This window comes from Phalacrocorax aristotelis, chromosome 1 (genome assembly GCF_949628215.1).
Source record: "Phalacrocorax aristotelis chromosome 1, bGulAri2.1, whole genome shotgun sequence".
Taxonomy (NCBI): domain Eukaryota; kingdom Metazoa; phylum Chordata; class Aves; order Suliformes; family Phalacrocoracidae; genus Phalacrocorax; species Phalacrocorax aristotelis.
In genome coordinates, this window is record NC_134276.1 from 183,992,527 (window position 1) to 184,005,794 (window position 13,268).

Sequence of the window (13,268 nt, forward strand, 5' to 3'; positions counted from 1 at the left end):
CGTGCTGTAGCTTTGGTTGGGATGTCTCCTTGTATGACCATGTGCGCGTGCATGCATGCATATGCGTGTGTGTGTACATGTGTGCAGGACTAGGGTCATGGATCTCTATAGAGAATGCTTTCATTTTGCTCGTGTGTTGTCCAGTCATGCCCAGCAAGGTAGGACTTTGATGTCGTTGGGAAAAACTGGCACCAGAACATTGTCTGCCATGTTTGTAAGGCTTGTAGTCTGACTGTCCCCAGGAGATGCCTGAGAAATAAAGCACAGAATGAACTGAATTTTATTCTTCTCCTGGCAGTCTCCAGTTTGCAGTGTGCAGACTGTACTTGGTAACCTTAGGCAAGGAGGAGGGCAATTACAGTTTTGGCAGGTAACAACATCATATACTTCACCACAAAACCCTTTGGCTCCACAATGCTTACTGGAAATTGTTCTGAAAAAAAAATGTCTGAGTGTTATAGACCTCCCCATCTCAGTGCATTTCTGGACAGCTTATTCCAATCCATTCTGTAAAACCTTGTAATTTAGCTTAATGGTTTCTTTCCCTTTTCCAGTGTTTACCTATATATGTTCATTTCAGGGAGCAATCAAATTCCCTTTCAGCCAGGAAACTCCACAACTGAGGGAGAGTCTAAGTTCTTGCATCAAGATGAAGCTCTGCTAATGTGGGACACTTACACATGGTGTTTAGCCAGTAGAAGGTTACTATGGTGACAGAGTAATTTCAAGGTAGGGTTTCAGAGCTACCTAGAAGATATGCAGCTTTGGCTTACCTCTTCAGGTAAGAGCCTGCTGACAGCTGTTCTCTCAGATTCTTCCTAAAACATAGAAACCCCAGTCCTCATTGGTAAAATGCCAAACACAATTATGTGAGATTCAAAATTGTTACTGAAAGTTCTCTAAAATCACCATATCCTTTCCTATTGCAATCTTCTTTTAAAACCAAACAAGTAATTTCTAATTCCCCCCATCTTCTCGTATACTGAAAGGTGCTTGCACATGAGAATTGAAACCTTTATGCCTAGTTTGTGTTTTAATCTGTTACAGTTTTTAGAATTATTTGGGATCTTTTTCAAAACAAAGGTGCTTTGTTAATGTAAAAAAATTTATAAAATCAAAGCTGAAATTACAGGGGATCATGATAGTGCTGCTGTAAAAAGGATCTGACAGCAATTTAATACAATATTCTCTGCTGTTGAAGAGGAGAAGACAGTACTTAATGTCAAAATACCTTATTCAGATATCTTTCATAGACAGAAAACAACAAAAGAACTAGCCTAAATCATGCATCCTTAGTTGTATACATATGCATTAAAACAAAAGTTTTAGTGTAAAAAGATAGTCACTATTTATTTATGACATATTTGGTTCCATATTTGGGACACAGTATGCCAGCCAGAAGACAGAATGCAGTTTATCAGCCCTGATGTGCAGCATTGTGCCAACAATGCTGAGGGCACTGGTGATAAATGGAGGCAAAAGAGTTGCCTCCAAATTAGATCCATGTTAGAGTTTTTCCTTCATGAAGAGAAGGAGAGAGTGTTGTTTATCAGTGGGGAAAAAAAGGATTCATGCAGCAAAGGGGTGAATTTTACTCTGGTTTTTGAGTTGGTTATCACTAACAATGGAGGCTACTAAAATTCATCATTTTGGAATCCCCTTAATCTAATGTATTGCTAGTTTGATATGCCTTTTCATTATAACTGATGTAACTCTGGAGACAATTAAAAAGCTGTTCTTCTTTTGAGGATCTGTCATTAAAATTAATGAGAAAGAGCTGTGGAACATAAGGCCATTGGCCGAAATGAACATTACTTGTGAAAAGGCAGAATGTGACACTTCTGTAACTCCTTGAGTCATTCCCATTCCAAGATCCTAGAAGAAAGGAACTGTTTTATTGTGTGTATGAAAATAACTGGTTCTCTGTTGCACCTTTGTAGGCTAATGTTTGTTTCAAGATTTTGGGACACAATGTCATTTCTAAAAGTTCAGCTGGACAATGTGGGGAGGAGAAGAGAGAATTTTTGCTAAGTACAGTGAGTCCCATTCCATCAGCCACCTGGGTGCACAGGAACCGCTATACTGTGTCAGAGAAAGGAACATCTAGGCCCACATCCTTTTCCTGACACCAGCTAGGCACAAATACTTAGGAAAATGAACTAAGAAAAGAGGGTCTTTCCCCAGTCTCTTCTTAGAAACCAGGCTCTTAAAATGTGAAGCTAATTTGGACTATTTTTGAATGTCATAAAACGATCTATCCTTCAGAAATATGATTAAAACTATTTCTAGCTCTTCGCAGTATCACATGATAACAATCTATAGGAACTCTTTCCCCAGCTTCACAAAGTGAAATATGAAGTAGTGTTGACTTTCTTCTTAACCTCTGTTTAGCCCTGGCTCTTTCTAGTCAGCTTTTACAAGAAAAGATGTTTCAAGCAGCTAAACACTCTCAAATCACACCTCTCAGCAGAATAAGATCCCGATGTAGGAGACTCCATTGTCACAAGGCCACTGGAAGGGCACCTCATCAGCTGTTGGATGACACCTGAATGTAGCATGATACGCTCCAAATCATGGGATGGGCTTGAGCCCCAGGTGTATTACAACACAGGGCAGGGAATGGTTCTGCAGCTCTTGACTTCTGGTGGGTAGGTACTTTCTGCCAGTACTTTGCCCTGGTTATATCACAGCCTTGTTCAATCACTCTTATTTGGGGCTCTCAGCACCAGGGTCTGGCAGACAGGGACGTGCTGAATACGGGCGTCTGGTCTGTGGGGTCCTGAGGAGGGGCAGAGACCGGGGATCCGCACGGCAGCATGCTTGATCTATGCACTGCTACAGGGAAGTGTGAAAGGGCACAGATTGATTTTCTCACACTCAACGTGCAAGTCTTGACAGCTCTAGGAATCCGCTGGTAGAAATACTCTGTAAGCACACAGGTGGGGTATAACCCTAACAGCTGCATAGAACCAGGGGTAGCTGCCAAAATTTAAATGGTCATATAGAAAAAAAAATATATGGATGCTAAGCAAAAATGTTTCTACTTACATTTGAAATAAAGGAGGGTTTCTGAATAAAGTTGCTTTCTGTTCAGTTTGTTCTCTTCTATCAGACCCCCTACAAAATCCCAGTACCTGGCTTTTCTCTAGAATGTCCTTTTCTCAAACTATCTCTGCGTACAGAAAGAGCTTTTGAATAGCTATATATTATGGTGATAATGTAACTAAATATATCATCCACCCATACACTTGCAATTGACTTTTCTCTAAAGCCGGTCTTTTCTCCATACTTCCTCCATCTAATTATCATCAATTGCAGCTCAGGAAGGAAATGATGTAACAATGAAGAGATCAATTATCTTAGCAGCAAAAGAAATAAATCAAATTAATAAACTGGGCATTTTAGATGGCAATTTGATCTTTGGGACATGTGGTGCTTAGAGGAACAATGCACAAAACAGAACTTATCCTGTGGAAAGCCAATTAAATTCAGTTAAAAAAAGCATGGGTGGCTTCTGTCACCGAACTATCAGAGTAATTGATTTCCAGCCAATACCTGACAAGAGCAAAGCGTCCTGTATAAAACATGCTTAAGACAAAACAAGGAAAGTTATAATACACTGATCTGAAAGAGAATTACGTCATTCTCTGAGGAAATGGTCTGTTTTGTTCTACAGCAATACTTCACCAGAGTCAAACATAATGATTTATTAACACACAAGAAGTACCCCTGGCAGGCATTGTTAATATTTTAGTACTGCAGGCGATGGAATGTGACAGTTTCACTTGTTGCTCTGACCTTTATTTTTCTTTGTACCATAATTTCCTAGAACTTCCATTTATCTGAAGAACATGCAATTAGAGAGATCCTTTTAGATAAGCCACAATCATTTCTCACGTACCTTTAACACTCATTTTTTTCTAAATGAGGCTTGCTATTCACAGTGCACACTTCAAAACAGTTCAGAGTGGTTCACTGAGAACAATAAAGACCTTAGACAAGACACATTAAAAAATACTAAGTAGAAAGCTGGGAACTTTAGACTAATATTTTATTTTTTAACAGTTCAGTATGTCAGGGAAGATTGCATACCAGCAAGCACAGATATAACCATGGAGAAAGCAGATATTCATTTATATCTTTAAGTGAAAGAAGCAGCACCTGAGTGACAACTTCATTAAATTTGAATACATTGTCTCTAGCTTCTGCTGTAAAAGCTTCAGGAGCAATTAATTTCCTGGCTACCGGTAGTGATAATACATCATGGAACAAGAAACAAGAGAACTGAAAACAAAACAGGCAGGGCATGCTAATTAAGGAATCTGAAGAGCTAAATCCTGTTTTGATAAAGTGAAGGGTTGTTTTTACCTTCTTTCTCTAATACCATTTTATCACCTCCCTTCAAAATTATAACTTATTAGGAATTAGAGATATTTTTTCTTGTCAGGTCTGGATAATATTTTAGTTTCTCGTAGAACTGGGTATGACAGTTTCATTGCCTCCACACAGTGATCTTCGCTCTTTCCTTTGCATCCCCAAGTCTGAGAGGTGACTGCTGAATTTTCTGCAATAGAAGAGCACCACATAACTGAATTTACCAGAAATATATGACTTTAATTTTCTCACATCGCTTTTCTGGAATTTTATTTTGTGGGTACTGTAACTAGCATAGCCCAGCATCTTCAGGTTCACTGCTGAATAATCCCACTGAGATCTGCATGTACCTATGTGCTGGGACCACAAAGCAGGCAGAGTTTTGAGCTAAATCTGTCTGAGCTTTTGCATTACACTAAGGACATGCTTCCCTTCTCCTCACCTTAGACCCAGCTTACTCTTCCCTACACATTTCAGGAGCCCTGTGTAAGTTTCCTGCTTTTCCCCATGACTCCCCTCTCCCTTCCTTTCCCTGCAGTCCTTGAGAGGGGAACTTTCTCCCTCCTCCACCAGCTCCCAAGGGCAGAAGTAAACCTCTCCCATCCTAGAGGTTCTCACCATCCTAGCAAGACACATCACAAGCATCACTTACAAACTGACAACAAGCAAATCAAACACACCACATCAATGACTGCAGCATGTGTAGAGCTATTTCCAAAGCTGTAATGACACCATAGAATCATTTATTTGCCTCCACAGAGGACCTCCAATTTGAAATGGTGATAACCCTTATTTATCAAAACTGGACCCCAAAAATCTCAAGTGCAAAATGCAGTTTGACTAGCAAAACCCTGGCAGTGGGGGGCAGTGATGAAATTATATCATCAGTATTAAATATTTTATGAAACCAGAAGAACCAAACTCACAAGAAAAATAAGCAGGTAAGATCCATGCAGGCTAACTTTAGACTGGGGAGGCAGGTTGGTAAATTCCATCTGGAGTCACTGGAGAGAGATGCACTCCTCCAGCAGATGAATCAGAGCACTTACAGTTAGGCTGCTGCTCTGAATCACTCTCTGCAGGTATTTGTCTTTATTCACAGGGAAAAGGAGCCTCAGAAAACCACCTCACCTAAGTTAAAGCAAGTGCTAATGCATTGAACAGGCTGCTCAGGTCTTTCAAAGCTGATAAATGGTATTCATAAACACAGAATTAAAGTAAGATTTCTCAAAAAAACCCCCTAAAATTAACTAGAAACTTCACTCCTGTTTTCAAAAGTATATTAAAGGCAGTGGGGTTTTAATTCCTAAATCTCTGCTGTCCCATTAAAAAATGTTGCTATATCGAGGTTCCTCTGAAAAAAAAAGAAGCTTTGTGGTTTAACTTCACAACAGTGAACATGTGTGTGTAGCCAAAGAGAGAATAAGGTCTGGAATAAGAAACAGAGAGAGATACTTAGAACAAATATTTCCTATGTTAAAGAGGGTGACTATTAACTTGGGTTCTGGCACTGTTGAGAGTTTACTTGGCATCACACAAAAGTAAACACAGCTAGATCGCAAAAGTTAGCAGCTAGCCACAAAAATTTATAGTTCGAAAGTGAAAACTTGAATATTTTCTGCACTTGCTTAGTATTCTGAATATTTTTAAGTTATAGCTTCATGCACAGCAGATAGGGTTATTTTCCAGGGACAGAAATTACTACTTTGGAAAAAACAAATGTTTGCACTGTGTTTACACAGTACAGATTTAAAGATTAATTTGTGGCCATACTTAGTATCTGAGCAGTCCAACATGCCCAAAGACCCAAAATGTTCCCTGGCAGCAGGGCAGGCACTAACACTGGGGAAGTAACCAGTAAATAGTTTTACCCAAATAGCAGGTACTTCTGTCTCCATTAATTCTTGACTAACAAGCAACAGCTGGTTATCCAGACTTGAATTCCAACCTGTGTGTTAAAACTTTGCTCCATTACACAAACCAATTTGAAACAAAGCTGAGTAACTTCACTGTAGACTAAAACCACAACTGGTGTGTTTCCTCTGGCCTTCCTCAGTGTCTGGTATTCACAATAAAAAAGATGTACATGGTAAAACAGTGAAGAGCTGAAGTCAGTGTTGCATATTTTAGAAATAAAATATCAGCGCTGTTCATGGAGGACAAAAATAAGGATGTTAGATGCTGCTAGGAGTTCTATGCCAATAATACTCAAGACTTGCAGTGTTCACTTGCCTGATTTTTTATTAAAACTAAGGGTCTTTACTCTCAGAAGTATGTTTAATGGCAGTTCTGGAGAAGTAAATAAAACCACTGTGTTAATTTCTCACACTGTTACAAACACCCAGGCAAACTTGGCTTCCAGATCACACTATATTGTAATGCAATTCCCTCCTGCAGTTGTGTACTGTGGGCACTGCACCAGTTTCCAGCACAGGAACAGGGAGAATGAGGAATAGGATATGGCACAGAAAGCTGATAGAACTGGTGGAAAAATGACCCTCAAAGCAGCAGTCTAGAAATTAAGGTACCAATATCTCATTGTTAAGGTTCAGGCTGAATCCCTTTAACAAGATCAGACTTATTTCCCAGCTTCACTTACCACATATGCTCATATGCACCTAGTCGTATTTTAAGCACCTAAACCCAAGCTGTGACATCACTCTCCAGCTGCCACCCAGCCTTCATTGACCACAGAAAAGCCTCTCAGGCTTTCTGAGAGAAGCAAACTCATTGCAGTGCACCCTGAATGAAGGGACAGAGCCTGTTACAGCAGAGAAAAGGCACAGTCCTTTGAGAGCACAGCAAAATATCTGTTGGGGGGGGGCCCGTGTGTTGTTTGTTTGTTTTGTTTTGTTTTATTTTTTTTAAACTAACCATAGTAGATTTCATAGGACCACATCTAGTAGAACTCAAGGCAGGCAGGTGCCTGCTCCTCACCATCACATGGGCTTTCCCTGCCTCCAGGCCTCAGCTGCAGTTTCGTGTGAGCAGCTGTTGGCACATTCCAGTGTAATCTCTATTTCAAAGGTATTTTTGAACTGAAAAGCAGGGTCTTGAGAGAAAAATAATGGGTTACACAGACAAAGAAACCTCATATATTTTAGGGTATCCATCTAGAGTCATCACCTCTCTCCTACCAAAAGCAGTGGAATTTTTTTTCACTTGAGTAAATCTCTCCACTTGGGGGTTTCATCTTGACAGTCACAGTTACTGTTGCTGTTCAGAATTCAGCTGTACAAAACAAATGGACACACCAGTGAGTACTGGAAGCAGCATAGCTCAATACTTTGACTAAGCAGAAAATAATTAGGAGTCCTTCATTCTAGAAAATTTAGTGAATTAATTATTGTTTTCTACTTCCTAGCTATTAATTAAGTTGCGAAGTTGAATCCATCTATCACACATCCACTAGACCAAAAGATGATTTATGTGCCATCTGAATGCTGCAGTTGCTCTTTGCTGAAGCAATACAGGCAGGACTGCGGAAAGCAACATATTTTCTAAGGCTTCTGTATGTCTTATTTCTTTATAAATGTAGACTGGCATTATACCTCCCTGAATATTAAAATCAAAGCATTTCTCTGGAAACACTGTCAGTGACAATTTTCTTATCATTATAGATTATAATTAGAAACCTCACCCTATGGAAATGAATGCAGAGATCAGATATCAGTGCCAAGCCTTGGCAAAGGACCAGCTGAGCTAATATGACACATGTCATTATCCTATCCTAGTCACAGGTATGGGAATTAATTGGGAGCGAATTTTTATTTATGAACACCTGCACCTAGATAGTTATCATCTGTTACATCCTGGTCAGAGCTTTTATTAATCTACACTACATTTTATCTATGTGCTGCAGGTTGGAGATTTTAACACTAGTTATTTTAATAGTGAAATAACATTTTTAAAAAGTTATTGCCTTATGGTAATTGAGTTGAATTTACTGGGTAGTTATGTACCATGTTCTTTAATGTGAAAGCTTAGGAAGTATCCAGTAAGCCATATTTTTCCGTGGTAGAAATGGGAACCTTAATTTTTAAGGAACGCTGTTTACTTCCATTGGCTAACTGGATTTAGCTAAGCATTTTGTGGTCGGTCTAAGCCCAATGTTTTCATTCACTATGAAATATGTACTATTATACCTCCTTAAGTATTGAATAAGGTTTTTTTCACCCAGAGTGTTCATGTTTTGGAGTTACTGCACAGCCTGTCTTTCTAAATGTCACAGGGGACCTTGAAAACCGGTGGATAACTGGATATTTGAATATCTGAAAGGCATTGCAATGTAATGTGTCTATTCTGGATGACATGACCTTCTTGTAGGAAACAGAATCCTGGATGTTTATAATATCCATACCCTAGTGCTTTTCCAAATGATTTTCTGCTGTAGAACAATTACTTGGTGAAGACTTTCCCCCAAGCAAAATAGATTTTCTTTTTTTATTCCCTGCCCATAGTACAAATTAGACTACGCATGTGAGAAGACTGGTGGTTTGGATATTTTCCTATCTCCAGCACATAGATGGAGGCCTCCAGGCTCAGTATGAAAAAATTCAGCATGAACAATGATGGAGAAAACTTCCCCTGGAGGAAAGTTAATTCTAAAATAACTGGTCAGTGTCACAAAATTTTCGGACACTTCCCTGGCTCTATTCTTCCTAAAACCTTGGAAATTCACCGACATATTATAGCAGTGATATGTACCACTAGACAGGTTTATGGTCATGACAGCCTCTGTAAGGTTGATATAATTTATGGAGTAATTGACTCTGCCAGATTACTTACAAAAAAATTAAAATGAACCCAGCATAACCCAATCTCTTTCACATGTCTCTCCACACCTCGAAGTGCTGATCTTTACCTGCCATTCATATTCCAAAAGAAACTTCTCTGCCTGTGTGTCAATGCTTCTATCAAATCCAGTTCAAATTAATTTTTCAGTGAAAATTTTTCTGGTATACAGACACGCTCCAGATTCTGCATTTTTTATAGACACTGTATACTGCTTCACAACAGAAAACATTTTCAATCTCTGGAGAGTTAGTCTGTTTTCTAGATAGAAAACTGCTGACTTAGGATACCTGTTTTTCATAGAGTGGCTCATGTGGAAAAATTGAAAACCAGCCAAAGAGCAAGACTGATGTGATCTGTGTGTCACGTAGAGGTGGAAGATAATTTTAAGTTCCTTGGTAGTGCAGCCAGACTTTATACAGTTTTATTTTGTGCCAGAATTTATACAGTTTCTGAGTGTCTTCCAAACAAAATTATATTTACCAGAATCTAATGGTTACTTGGATTATTCATGTATGTGCTCAATAACTATTGATAACAGTTATTGATGCATTGTCTTTATAAATGACACTAAGGAATGAGTAAAAAAATATTTTGGTCCCACAATTCCACAAATATATTAAATTCATAATGTACGACTACATTTTTCACTTGCATTAGATCATAGTAAGGAGAGAGGAGTATTTGTTCTTTAACACGGGAATGCAGTTGGGCCAGGTCAGCCACAGTACATTTTCAAACTCCATTTTACCTCTGGTTTGAAAAAAATGCCGATTAAAAAAGTGGATGATTTATAGTCCTCTCCAGCCACTGATTATTACCCCTTAAATATTACAGCTAGAGACAAATGAAGCATGGAATGTCCAGCATTGACTTTGTAATATAGTAAAGAAAAATCTGTTAAATCATACATATATTGTAGTTAACTCTAATTTAGGATATAAATCTTTGTGACAGATGATTGTGACATCATCCTCCCCTGAGTTTCATTGCAAGGAACTGGAGCTTAAAGATAATAAAATGCTTTCTGTCCCAGCAACCCTTTTAAGGTCAGCCTGGGGAAGTACTGGTACATTGCTGTGTGAGAGCACTACGAGCAAGTTCATCCCTGCTCAGCACTCAGTGCTAGTAAGCCTATTTTTCTCCATCTCTTCAGAAGATTCCCAGAAGACTGTCTGATCTTTTGACTTCCCCAGATTTTCCCTCTTTCTGACTGGATGAATCTAAGTTGCAAATGGTTCAGTGTTTGAGAGCTGTTGGGATATGTTACTTTTCCTCCATTTGATTGCAATATCATAAATTCATTATGTTTGTGGTAGCATGTAAAAAGTACTCAAACTGCAATGTCAATGTTAACTTTTGTCAACCTCTTTGAAATAAATAGAGAATTCTAGAGTTGACGTGTACTTTGACTAGTAAGTGAAAGAAGATAGTGTAAAACTCCATATTATTTTTTCTGATTAATGTAGGTAGGTAGAAAATGAATCTATTTATTGCCTGTTGGGGAACTGCCTCTGTACACTCTTTACTTAATTTACATCATGGTAGAAGGCATCTAAAGAATCAGACCTATATTCATTTTGTGACTGCCATGGACTTTGCTCTTTGTCAATTTAACACCGGTATGTGATTTTACAGGAACGCTTATAACTAGTTTTTTCCCCTTATAGCATGAACATAATTGTGATCAAGATTAAATATTAAAAAATATTTATTGCATACTTAAAATGGAAAATATAGTGAAATACAATTTCAAGACTGCACTTAGACCAATTTAATACTACAAACATAAACAGACTATTAGTGTTTATCAATGAAAATAAAAAAGTCAGAGCAAGTAAAAGAAAAAGAAAAGCAGAACTTTCCTCTGTCAGAAGATGCAGCTCTTTCAGAGTCAGATGACATCCAATAATCACGGCAATATTCTTCCTTGCAAAAAACAAAGCAAAACCCAATTTTTCCAGCCTGCTTCGACTTCTCAGCTAGAAATAACTTTTCATTCTGCTGCTTTAAAAGCATGTCTCTTTAAAATTTGCCAATGTCAACACTGCAGTGGAATGCCTTTATTTTGTTGAAATGTTCTGACAGCTCTGACACAAAATATTTGGATTTTTTTTCTCTTTGAGAAGCAAGTGTGAGTATCTGAGAGCACAGAGACATGAGAAGTTGCTGTGGGAGAGTGACCATGTCCCTCACCCTGTTCAAGTCATCCTCACCTGGAAGAAAGGTTGTGGTGCAGAATAGTTAACTCCATCATGTTAGCCATAATTTGACACAAAGACAATTACCATGGAAAAACTGATAAAACAAAAATGTTTTTTGTTTTTGGTTTGTTTTTTTTTTTTTTCATTTGCCTCCTGCATATCAACTAAGATCAAAGGAGAGACAACCATCACTTTTGAAGGCCTTGTGCACGTTGGAGGCATATTTTGAATTTTATTCTTCCATCAAACCGATTTAAGACAAGTGTAACCCAGTGAAAGTCAAGGGTTTTGCACTAGTGCAAGGCTGACATAAATGAGAAAGTGGACCCAGAAATCCATTCACATTCACAAAACATCATACAGATGCTGATAATAAGGCATATTAGCAGGAAAAATTTGTTCATTACAGGACTGATTTTCAGTATGTTGAGAACCAATCACTTTCCACTGACATCGCCTGGACTTCCAAATGCTCATCACTTCTGAAAAATCAGCCTTAAAACTTTTTGTTATATCTGCCCAATTTTTGCAAACCTACTGCAAACACAGTGGAAATTGCTAGATGGGTCTAGATGGTTTACGGGTGCTCAGACTTGATGCACAAATTCTGCAATCCCCCTCTTTCCCCAGGAAAGAAAGAATTTATGTACCCTGTATGGTTTATTTTATTACACTGTTATTTGTTAACCTCAGATAACCACTTTCTTATCTAAAGAAACCAAAAGTGAATGTTTTTGCATTTGGATGAGAAATGTTTCTAAAAAATAAATCTTTTGCAAGGAATCTGCAGTAACAATCTGTTTTCCAAAGATCTGAAGGCTGGAAAACCAACTGACCCCAACTAACTTGAAAAGAGCATTTCTGCCTTCTCTTCTACTAGGCTTAGGACAAAAATATATCAGTCTTTATAAAGATTGAGGTAATTAGCTCCAGCAAAAGGTAGTCCAGGAAAGGTGAGACTTTGTGAAGAAAACCCATACACCTCTGTAGCAATGGGTAGAAAGAAGCTAGTGGAGATCAATATAAATGCTCCTGACTGCAACCCCAATTTTGCAAGGTGATAAATTAAAGTCAGTGCTTAATCCCATTGAATCCAATGAGATCAAGCATATGCTGAAACATACGCACACACCAAAAGCTCTTATGAAAGGAGGCCAAGAATGTTAAGGCCAGATTGGAAATCCTGATCCCCAAATCTCAGGTTTTCCTTTTACTTACAACGGTACAAAACCACTGAGGACTATGGGTGAGGCAGATATACGCCCCACAGATACGGTTAGACATCAGTACCTCAAACTCAGCGCTACCAAACACAAACTGGGTTCCTGATCTGTTTTTAAATACAGGTTGCAAATAACCTGTCAGATTTTGATCTTCTCAAGTTGAATTTGAGGGAAAAAAAAGGAAACTGAAAATCTTCAGTAACATAATCATGGCTAGTTGCTCATGCATGAAAGCCAATGACAAGCACTTTTAGGTTCTGCACCAGATATGCTTTTCATTAAATACTTGACTTTGCACTTAAGTCCAGAATGTGTTTATGCATTTGTCTATACCCAGAAAAGAGAAAAGGGTCACTAGCTTCTTCAGTGTGTCCCACATCATTCAGTTGTTGTTATAAATCCCTTTCTGAGGGATATAACGTTCAGGGAATTTCAGATCTCAGCAGGGCAGGAACTGTTGCACTCCCTGAGGTTGAGTATATCAAATGACACTTTCAGAGGTGTCCCCAAGGCATTCAGGCTGGGGCAGCATGTGAGAAGTGGGATGCTCAGCACTGAGGTGCCCAGATGTTTCCCTCATAAGACTGCAGCCGTAAGGAAGGCTGGAGTGTGTTTGTCTTCCAGCTTAGGGTTTATGTGCCTACTGTTTACCTACACCTTGCTTTATACACCA